The sequence below is a fragment of the Cryptomeria japonica genome, chromosome 8 (genome assembly GCF_030272615.1).
Source record: "Cryptomeria japonica chromosome 8, Sugi_1.0, whole genome shotgun sequence".
Classification (NCBI taxonomy): Eukaryota; Viridiplantae; Streptophyta; class Pinopsida; order Cupressales; family Cupressaceae; genus Cryptomeria; species Cryptomeria japonica.
In genome coordinates, this window is record NC_081412.1 from 341,013,267 (window position 1) to 341,024,312 (window position 11,046).

Sequence of the window (11,046 nt, forward strand, 5' to 3'; positions counted from 1 at the left end):
TGATAGCAGAAAATGTCAAGTATCTTAGTCACAAAAATTTTAAAAAAAGAAAAATAAGAGTTATGATGGTGAAAACCACACTGTGGCCATGTCAAAATCAAAAATAGTAAAAATAAAGGACATACCTAACGGTGAAAACCTCTTTGAGGTGCCTAAAGGTGAGATACTTGACATTTTGCCTGATCACTTTCAAGAGAGATCATTAGTGCTAATTGAACCTACGTATCCAATAAACATTGGGACAAAAGAAGTTCAACACACCATACATGTAGCTCAATCCTTGTCAGACGAAGAATTAAAATAATTTGTTGATTTCTTCACAAAAAAAAAGATCAATTTTGCATGGACATATGTTGATATGTCAGGTCTGGATCCTAACCTCATAATGCATCATCTTTCTATCACTTCTAGAGTTAAACCTGTTAAGAAAAAACTCTGAAAAATGCATCCTCATGTTGCATTACTTGTTAAGGCTAAGCTAGAAAAATTACTAAAAGCTGGATTCATCAGAGCAATTGATTATGCCGAATGGATATCTAATATTGTACATGTTTCCAAACCTGACAAATCAATACATGTTTGCACAGATTTCAAAGATACAAACAAAGCTTGTCCGAAGATGATTTTCCACTACCAAATATAGACATGATCGTGGACATGACTGCTGGCTATGAAATGTACTCTTTAATGGATGGTTTTTCTGGATACAATCAGATCAAAATTTCACCTGAGGATCAAGAGAAAACAACATTCACCTACGCATGGGGAACCTTCTGCTAGAATTTAATGCCCTTTGGCTTAAAGAATGCAGGCGCTACTTATCAAAGAGTTGTAACAACAATTTTTCATTATATGATGCACAAAAACATGGAGGATTGTGTTGATGATACTCTAGTTAAATCTATGAAAAGATTAATACACCTATCAGAACTAGGTCCAATATTAGATAGGATGGAAAAATTCAAACTCAGATTAAATCCTAAGAAATGTGCATTTGGGGTTACATCTGGTAAGCTCCTAGGATATATTGTTTTAGTGAAAGGAATTGAAGTGGATCTAGAAAAAGTTAAGGCTATCATGGAAATGTCACCTCCAAAGAATGTCAGTCAAATGAGAACTTTACAAGGATGCCTCCACTCAATAAGATGCTTTATTTCTCAGCTAGAAGATAAGGCTCAACCATTCACAAAGGCATTACGGAAAGGAGTTACATACAACTGGGATAAAGATTGTGAACAACACCTAAGCAAATCAAGGAATATCTTTCTAATCCACCTATATTGATGCCACCAATTCAAGGCAAACCATTGTTTCTCTACATATTAGCTACTGATACATCACTGAGGGCACTTTTGGCACAATAGGATGAGAATAAAAAGGAAAGAGCTATATATTATATAAGTAGAACCTTGGTGTCCTATGAGATGAACTATACTATCATAGAAAAATATTGTTTATCATTAGTCTTTGCATCACACAAATTAAGACACTACATGCTAGCACATTCTATCAAGTTGGTGGCTAAGATTGATCCACTCAAATACCTTCTCAGCAAAGGAATACTTACAAGGAGATTGGCTAAATGGGTGATGGTTCTTACAAAATTTGATATTGAATATATATAACACAAAGCTATCAAAGGACAAGTCATTATAGATCAACTTGTTGATGCTCCGCTTGATGACAATCAACCTTTGCACATAGAATTTCCAGATGAATCCATCATGCACCTTACTCAATGATCCTGGAAAATGTTCTTTGATGGGTTTTTCACTCAACATGGTTATGGTGCTAGAATACTTTTTATCACTCCTCAAAGATATTCAATCCCAAAGGCTTACAAGATTCTCTTTCTTTGCACAAACAATATTATAGAATATGAAACTTTGGTAAATGGAATCAAGCTAGCTATTGAATGGAAGGTTGTTGAGCTACACATTTATGAAGACTCTCAGCTGATTATTGTGTGTGTGAAAAAGGGTCAGTAGCTGCAAGCACAACACTTCAATTAAGTCATTATATGTATGGTTAGTAAATAATAATCAATCAATAAATAAACCATAACAAAGTGACTAATTGCTTTCTAAAAGATGCGAGTATAAGATTGCTCTCAGATTTTTATAAGCAATACTAGTGACTAGACTACACCAAGATGAAGGTTTTAATCTATATGATATTAACTATATGGATGCAAAATGGATGAATAATTCAGGCAAATAATCAATTCAAGCAATAATGGATTCAAGCAAACATGGGTGAGTAAAACTAAATATGGATGCAAATAATCTAAAAAGCACAATAATCTTCAATGACTCCAGAGCGAAATTAGCGTGATAATAATCTCCAAACGTGTTCTCAAAAATCTCTGGGATAAATTGGAATGAGAGCTGAAGACTGAATTTATAGAGAATTACAAAAGAAAAAGCTCAATTTAGGATTAATTGAAAATAATTGAGAAATCAGGTTTAGTTAACCTTGAGATAGATTCCAATTATAGTTTAATTGAAATGCATTCAAATTAGAAGTCCAAATTGCATTGAAAATAATAATAAATTAATTCCATGCATTTGTGATAAAAATAGATAATTCTTTTATTTATTCAAGAAAAGAGTCTTTTCAATGCAACTGAACTTCTTTTTCTGAAAAGCTTTGAGTTCCAATTTTAGAGAATAATTCAATAATTCAATTTAATTGTTTTTATGATTTCAAGTTCTAAATTTAGAAAAAGAAATAATATCTCAAGTTTGATTTCTCTTTCAATTCAATTCTTTTATTTTAATTTCAATTCAACTCTTGCTTTGTAATTAATTCCTCTTTTGTAATAAATTAATTCCTTTTACATGATTAAATGGCAATTTTATTAATTAATTAAATATGCAAGGATATTTAATAAATTAAAATAGGATAATTGATCAAAATGATATTCTTGGAAATGATTCAATTAATTAAATGAATATTTAATTAATATTGAGTAATTGATTTGCCATGTGATAATTGATGATTAAAGAATTAATAATGTGCTCAAGATTGATTTAATTGCCTTTGGTTAGGACCTTGATGATATTTGTCGAGATTACGGGCCCATGGTTTAGATGACCATTTTTAGGGTATTACATTTGCCCCTCTTTGAATTAATGTGCGAGCAGCGCATTGGTTCAAAGAACGTGTGATATCTAGAAGATGCCAGTTATGAACTTGAATCATCACGAACTAGATGAAGAGCAAGGTGTTTAGCTTGATTCGAAGCGATAAAGCTGAATGAAGTCTGATTAAAGCGATACCATTCCCGAAATTGATTGAACTGAGGAACGATAGAAACAAAAGATACCAAACTTGAACTAGATCGATCAAAAAGTGGATATTACTGATCTAGAACTTGATTGATCTAGACACAGTGAGTGATGATAAAAATCGATCTTGAACTTGATTGATCAAGACACAATGAAGATAAACTGTCCAGCTTGATCAAGAAACAAATATTGAACACCTGCTTAGATTGAGTGTGATCAAAGATACTCTTTAAACTTTTGATTGAGTTTAAACAAATAATTAGTTTGATTTGAAACAATGAAATTGATTAACGTTAAGAGATTGATTTAAATGAAAGACAAATATCATCTTGATTTGAAGTGATGAAGCTAAGATGCCCCTAGCGATTGATTCGATTCAGATGATCGAGAGAACTCACCTTGATGTGAAGCAATGAAGCTGAGATGCCCCTTAGCAATAAGAATTGATTGATTTTCTTTAGTTGAAAATATTTTGCTCGACTTTTGATGAAAATTTGAAAAAAAATGTTCTCGACATGTGAGATGTGAGGTCATAAGGTCGTAAGTATGCCCCCTCGGGAACGAAATCAAAAAAATAGCGAGGGTACTTGATCATAGGCAATTATGTGGGGAAAATAAGTTATTTGAGCACAAATTCATTGTGAGGAATATTTGAAAAATTTGGCATTGATTGATGAGTTAAGCACAGAGTTGATCGTAAAGTTGATGTGTAGAATTGAAATTGATATTCAGCGTTGAAATTGAGCGCAATTGGAAGAAAAAATGAGCATTTGATGAAAAGAGCGCTAAGTGATCCAAATTGTGAAATTGACTAGCAAAATGATCTCAAATTTTGATTTCGATCCCGAAAATGGAATCAGAACGGTCAAATTAACTAAGGGTACAATTTTCATGTCCATCGGAGCAAGTTGAAAAATTAGGTTTTTGGCTATATATGGGACAAAAGTGTCATTTTTAAATCATTTTAACCCTCCAAGTTTGAAAATTCAAAAAGCCTTCTACGAAGAAAATGGTGGTCCCTACTTGTCACCATTGATTCAAGCACCAGAGACATCATAATCGACCCCGAAACTATGAGCCAGTGGTAAGTGATCGATCTTACGCCTCTTATGTTTTCAATTTTGGATTTTTTTGCTCATTTTTCAAGTTTTTTGCATGTGTGGGGTCGGGTTTCATGTTTTATCATGCGAGATAGGATTCTGTCTCATACGAGTAACTAGTAAATTATCTTGTGTCATTTGAAGTCATTAGAATTGTCATTCGGGATGCACCCTTGTATCGTATGACAGGTCTGTAAAAAGACCATTTTATCGTTCTAAGTCTAATAAATTTTCGTTTGGGGTTGTTTTTGTTGTACGGGAGCTATTCTTGACTCGTACAAGATTCTGTCCCTCTGTGTTTTGTTGTTCGAGAGACAATGAGCATTTTTGAAGGTCTAAACGTGAAAATTTGATTTTGCATTTGACTTAGTTGGATTTGTTTGATGTTTTACTTCTCGTGTAGGCTCGTTTGGAATGTTTTCTGATGCTTCATTGTTGGGTTTTTTGCAGGTTCGATTACCTCCTGTGCTCTTTAGATGCATTTATCCTCCCACTATGGCATTAGTTTGACACTTATCTAAGGTTGAGTAGGCTCATATTGATGTATGTGGTTTGACTCATCTTCTTAGTTTGCCAGATATCCGTGTGAATCACGGAATGCTCACAACGTTGGTAGAGCATTTCCATTCTGAGCATAACACGTTTCATCTATTGGTGGGGGATTTGACTATCACTCCCGAGGATGTATATAGGATCCTCCATATCCCTTTTGTTGGGGATAAGGTGGATTACGATTCAGGACACCTTCCAGGATTACAGGCAGTGAGGCATGTCTTCAGAGATCCTGATATTTTGGCCTGTTCTATTAGTTGGGACATATTGATGAGCAGATATAGTGAGGAGTTTCCTCTGGCGTGTGTTCTAGCAAGATTTATAGGCTATTTTCTGATGCCAGATAAAGGGCAGCAGGGTTTCTAGTGTGGTTGGGGCAGGATATTGATGAGATTGATGGAGACCCCTTAGAGGCTTGGCTGGGGTTCTTGCTTGTTGGCTCACATGTATCGCAAGATGCATGAGATTGTATATAGAGATGGCAGGAGCATGGCCGCAGGTGTATATATTTTATAGGTTTGGGCTTGGGAGCATCTTCCCGTTTGTCGGCCTATTGTAGATGATAGTAGAGAGCTCGGGAAGCCGATTATATATAGGTATGTCAGTAATATTACGTAGCCCCATCTGGACAAGACAGATTTTTGGTGGTGACACTTAGATGATTTGATAGTCGTGGTGTGGAGACCTTATAGATATTTGGATCCATAGGATGACTGGCGGCTAGTCTGCAGGGACCTTTTTGTCACGCGCCCACTTATTGGGAGAACACAGACTATTGTGGAGTGGTTCGTCATTTCTCGAGTGATGAGGCAGTATGGTCGGCCTCAGGGGATCTCGCAGGAGTTTATAGCATATGCGCGTTACGCGAATGAGGAGAGACAGGGATGGTCTCCATGGTTATCTTATGCCTTAGCCATGTAGGAGTTGACTGGTCTACAGCGCCTTAGATGGGATTAAATGGATAATGTAGCAGATGCAGGGGTATTTCCCCAGTACAAAGAGTGATTCTAGCTGCATCCTTTTCCTAGGTTTACTAGAGGTGGAGATGGGGGTGGAGAGCCGGCAAGAGAGCAGGGGACAGACACAGGATGATCGACGAGAGCACATCTTGTAGAGCTGCAGTCACAGTTGATAGTGGCTCAGACTCAGATGGCGGAGTGAGATCATTAGCTTACGGAGCTGAGAGCAAAGCATGATCATCAAGTCACGGCGATTAGAGCAGAGCGAGACACCCTCCAGTAGGAGGTTTTGCATCAGAATAGTAAGGCGGCCTACTATGTCGCAGCATATAGCGTGGCAGTTCCAGTAGCGCTGCAGGTGATCCCTTATTCTTTGTATATGGCACGTTCTGAGGGAGCTCGGGCACCTCGACAGGATCCCGGTCATCAGGCTCCTCCTCCTCCACCAGGCGATGAGGGAGAGGCTCAGAGCTAGATATTCTTCTTGTAGCTCGGATATATTTTTTGTAGACACACCCATTTTTTTGTAGCCTATATGATTCTTGCTCTGATGGGAGTTTGTATATGTCATTCGACATCATTTTTTACCTTTAGACTTGACATGATATATATATATATATATGAGATCCGATTTTACTTCATCGTTCTTGTGTTGATTCATTTATGAGATGTCTTTTATATGCTTTATTCTATATGTATGCATTTCTTTTCAATATGAATATATGTAATTCAAATGATTATGGATGTCTATTTTTGTTTCTTTCATATGCAAATAAATGAATGTGCAACTAAGTAATGAATAATGCAATGTTTTCATTTTTATATGCAATAAGATGAATGCAGGTGAGTGAATAATGAAATGTATGAAGCTATATTAAATGTTATGTATGCAACTAAAATGTCTCAAAACACAAGTACTCGATCGAAGAAATGATGATAAATAGACCATTTAGCGTAAGAAATGATGATGCTTTCAGCTCTCATTCAGAAGATAAAGAGATTATTACCATACTGAAATCACTCTAAATTCACAAAAATCCAAAATGATATGCAAAATGATATGCGAAATGCAACCTAAACCTAGTCACTGGATTTAAAAAACTTAAGATTCATCACTGAGCATAACGAACACAACAGGCAGGTTAGAGTTCCTTTCTTTTTTAATGTGCAATATGTTTTATCTTGTCCGCAATGACCCTTTTTTTGTTCATATCCTTGGACAGATTTCGCAGGGACCCAAATTGCATCATAAAGAAATTCCCTCAAAATAGACAAAGAAATGATATGGACCTCCCTGTAGCATACAAATAAGAGGAGTCGAGGTATGTGAGGTGATTTCACCTTGTTGTGAAGGCTCTTATCATAGACACCCAGCTAATTTAGATGTTTTTAGATCATTGGGATAATAATCAAAAACCAATATAAAAGACAGCACACAAAGAAAATTTTCATTCATAGCTCAAACTGTTTAGTGATTGTTTTTCGTTATGTTGTTATGTTTGTTTACTCAGTGATAAAAACTTGTTGGTAGTTAGGAGACAGGTGACGGACTCAGAGTGGACGACCCTGATTCACTGACGGAAAGATGACTTGTTTGACACTGCTTAGGATATGTAATGTGCTCTGTCGAGTAACCTAAGACTAGGACATTGATCAGTTTCAAGTCATGAGGGTTTCAATGAACCAGGATGTCACGAAAGTGACTAAAAAATATGTACAAGCAAAAGCAAAAGATGCATGAAAGTGGGAAATGCCAACATTGCATTGATAGATGGAGTGCTTGAGTACAAGAGGTGTCTGTTTGCCAGGTTTTCACCTGCTTGGCAGAGATTCACTTTTTTTTTAACCAAGGTGCCTATTTACTAGGTTTTCACCAGGGCATTTTCTCTCTCTATTATTTCTTTTTCTTTTTCTTTTTCTTTTTCTGATTTTTTTGTATTTTATGATTTTTCTGATTTTTTTTATTTTTAGTATTTCTTCAGGACTTTTTCTAGTTGTACATGTTGATAGCACAGAGAATGCTAAGTGAAGAATTTCTTGAAGTGGATGGTGTTAATCGGTTCATGAAGCTGTTCTCCTTCTGAGTTTGAGAGTTGATAGGCACCAGAGCCGAATACTACAGTAACAATGTAGGGACCCAGCCAGTTGGGTTCAAACTTCCCTTTATTGTCACGAAATAGTTGATTTTTTGGATTTTCTCTCAGATTTAGGTCACCAACCTGAAATTCTCTTTGTCAAACTTTCTTGTTATATCCTCTAGACATTCTCTTCTGATACACTCTAAGATGATCAAACGCCACTTGTCGACACTCATCGAGCAATTCGAGTTCTTGCAATCTAGATATTCTATGATCTTCATCAGTAACAAGACCTTGCAAAGAAACTCTTAGAGATGGTATTTCTACTTCAATAGGTAGTATTTCTTTGGACCCATACACCAAAGAGAAAGGTGTAGCCCCAGTAGGTGTTCTGATACTTGTTTTGTAAGCCCATAGTGCAGGATTGAGCTACAGATGCCAATCCTTCCCAGACTTGTTCACTGTTTTGTGCAAGATAGTCAGTAGGTTTTTGTTAGACACCTCAGCTTCTCCTTACCTGTGCAGATGCCAATCCTTCCATTACCTTGAGGGTAATATACTGATGACCAGTGTTGCTTTATTTTGAATTTCTCACAAAGCGCGTCCAGATCTTTATTCTTAAACTATCCTCCATTATCAGTCACGATGGATGAAGGTATCCCATACCTGCAGATGATATAGTTTAGGATGAACAAGGCAACTTGTTTACCGGTTTCTTTAATGAGTGGAACCACTTCTACCCACTTGGTGAAATACTCAGTGGCAATTATGATGAGTTTATGTCTGTTAGATGAAGCAAGATATATCTAACCAATGAGATCAAAGGCCCATTGTTGAAAAGGCTAGTGTGTAATAAATGGTATAAGGTCCCTTGCCGAGGCCTGTATGAGATTTCCATGAAGTTGAGATTTCTCACAAGTCTTAGCAAATTGGATGGCATCTTTTTCCATATATGGCCAATAGTAGCCAACCCATAGTAGTTTCCAAGCTAAAGTAAGGCCATTTGAATGAGATCCACAAATACCTTCATGAACTTCTGATAACATACATTTAGATTCTTCAATTTCTAGACATCTAAGCAATGTACCATCCAAACCTCATCTAAATAAATCATTAGTTATGATAACATACTATGAAGCATTTTGGGTTAGGTTTCTTTTCTCATTTCGGGTAAGATTTCCAGGGATAATTTGGTCGCATAGATAGGAATAGATGTGGTTGTATCAGGATGAGTCATGTCCAATAATAGCACAGACTATTTGGGTCTCAGGAGAATCATAAGCAGGGTAATATAACTCTTACACTAGGAAATCAAAGCAAAAATTGGACTCCTATAACTCAGGTATAGATGCCAAGGTGGCCATAGCATCTGCTGCTCTGTTTGCAGATCTAGGAATCTGTTGGAATGATACAAAAGCAAAATACTTCTTAAGATTATCAACCATCCTCTTGCAAGGAATCAATTTCTCATCTGGAGTCTGATATGTATCATTGATTTGATTAACCACCAGCTGAGAATCTCCATAGATATACAATTCTATAACCTTCCATTCAATAGCTAGTTTTATCCCTTTCAACAAAGCTTCATATTCTGCAATGTTGTTTGTGCAAGGGAATAGAATCTTATAAGACTTTGGGATTGAATAATTCTGAGGAGTAATGAATAATATGCCAACACCTGAACCAATTTGAGTAAAGGACCCATCAAAGAATATTTTCCAAGGTTGTTGAGTAAGGTGCATTATAGATTCATCTAGAAACTCTATGTGTAGTGGTTGAGAGTCTTCAAGTGGAGCTTCAGCAAGTTGATCAGAAATTACCTATCCTTTTATGGCTTTACGTTCCATATATTCAATGTTAAACTCTGTAAGGATCATGACCCATTTCGCCAATCTTCCTGTAAGTGTTGTATTATTGAGAAGATACTTGAGTGGATCAATTTTGGCCACCAACTTGACTGAATGTGCTAGCATGTAGTGTCTCAATTTTTGTGATGCAAAGACTAACACCAAGCATACTTTTTTTTATTATAGTGTAGTTCATTTCATAAGACACCAATGTCCTACTAATGTAATAAATAGCTCGTTCCTTTTTATTGTCATCATGTTGTGCCAAAAGTGCCCCCAGTGATGAATCAATTGTTGATATATATAAAATTAGTGGTTTACCCTGAATCTGTGGCATCAATATTGGTGGATTCGATGGGTACTCTTTGATTTGTTGAAGATGTTGTTCACACTACTGATCCCAGTTGTAAATTACTCCTTTTCTCAATACCTATGTGAAAAGTTGAGCTTTATCTGCTAGCTGAGAAATGAATCATCTGATGGATTGGAGACGTCCCTGTAGACTTCTCATTTGACTGATGTTCTTTGGAGGTGGCATTTCCATTATGGCTTGGACCTTCTTGGGATCGACCTCGATTCCCTTCTTTGAAATGATGTAGCCAAGTAGTTTACCAGATGTCACTCCGAATGCACACTTCTTTGGATTTAATCGGAGTTTGAACTTTTCCATTCTGTCGAGTATAGGACCTAACTCTTGAATATGTGTTGATCTTTTCATAGTCTTCACTCGGGTGTCAACAACATAATCTTTCATATTCTTATGCATCATATCATGAAAAATGGTTGTAACTACTCTTTGATAGGTCACTCCTGTGTTCTTTAGCCCAAATGGCATGACGTTCCAGCAAAAGGTTCCCCATGCATAGGTGAAAGTTGTCTTTTCTTGATCTCCAGGAGCTATTTTGATTTGATTATATCTAAAGAATCCATCCATTAGTGAGTACATTTCATACCCAGCAATCATGTCGACTATCATATCAATGTTTAGCAATGGAAAGTCGTCCTTTGGACAAGCTTTGTTAAGATCTCTGAAGTCGGTGCAAACTTTGATAGACTTGTTTGCCTTTAACATAGGTACTATGTTTGAAATCCATTCGGCATAATCTATAGCTCTAATGAATCCAACTTTTAGTAGTTTTTTCTAGCTCAGCCTTGACTAATAGTGCTACATGCGGGTGCATCTTACGAAGTTTTTGCTTAACTGGTTTTACTCCTAGTGT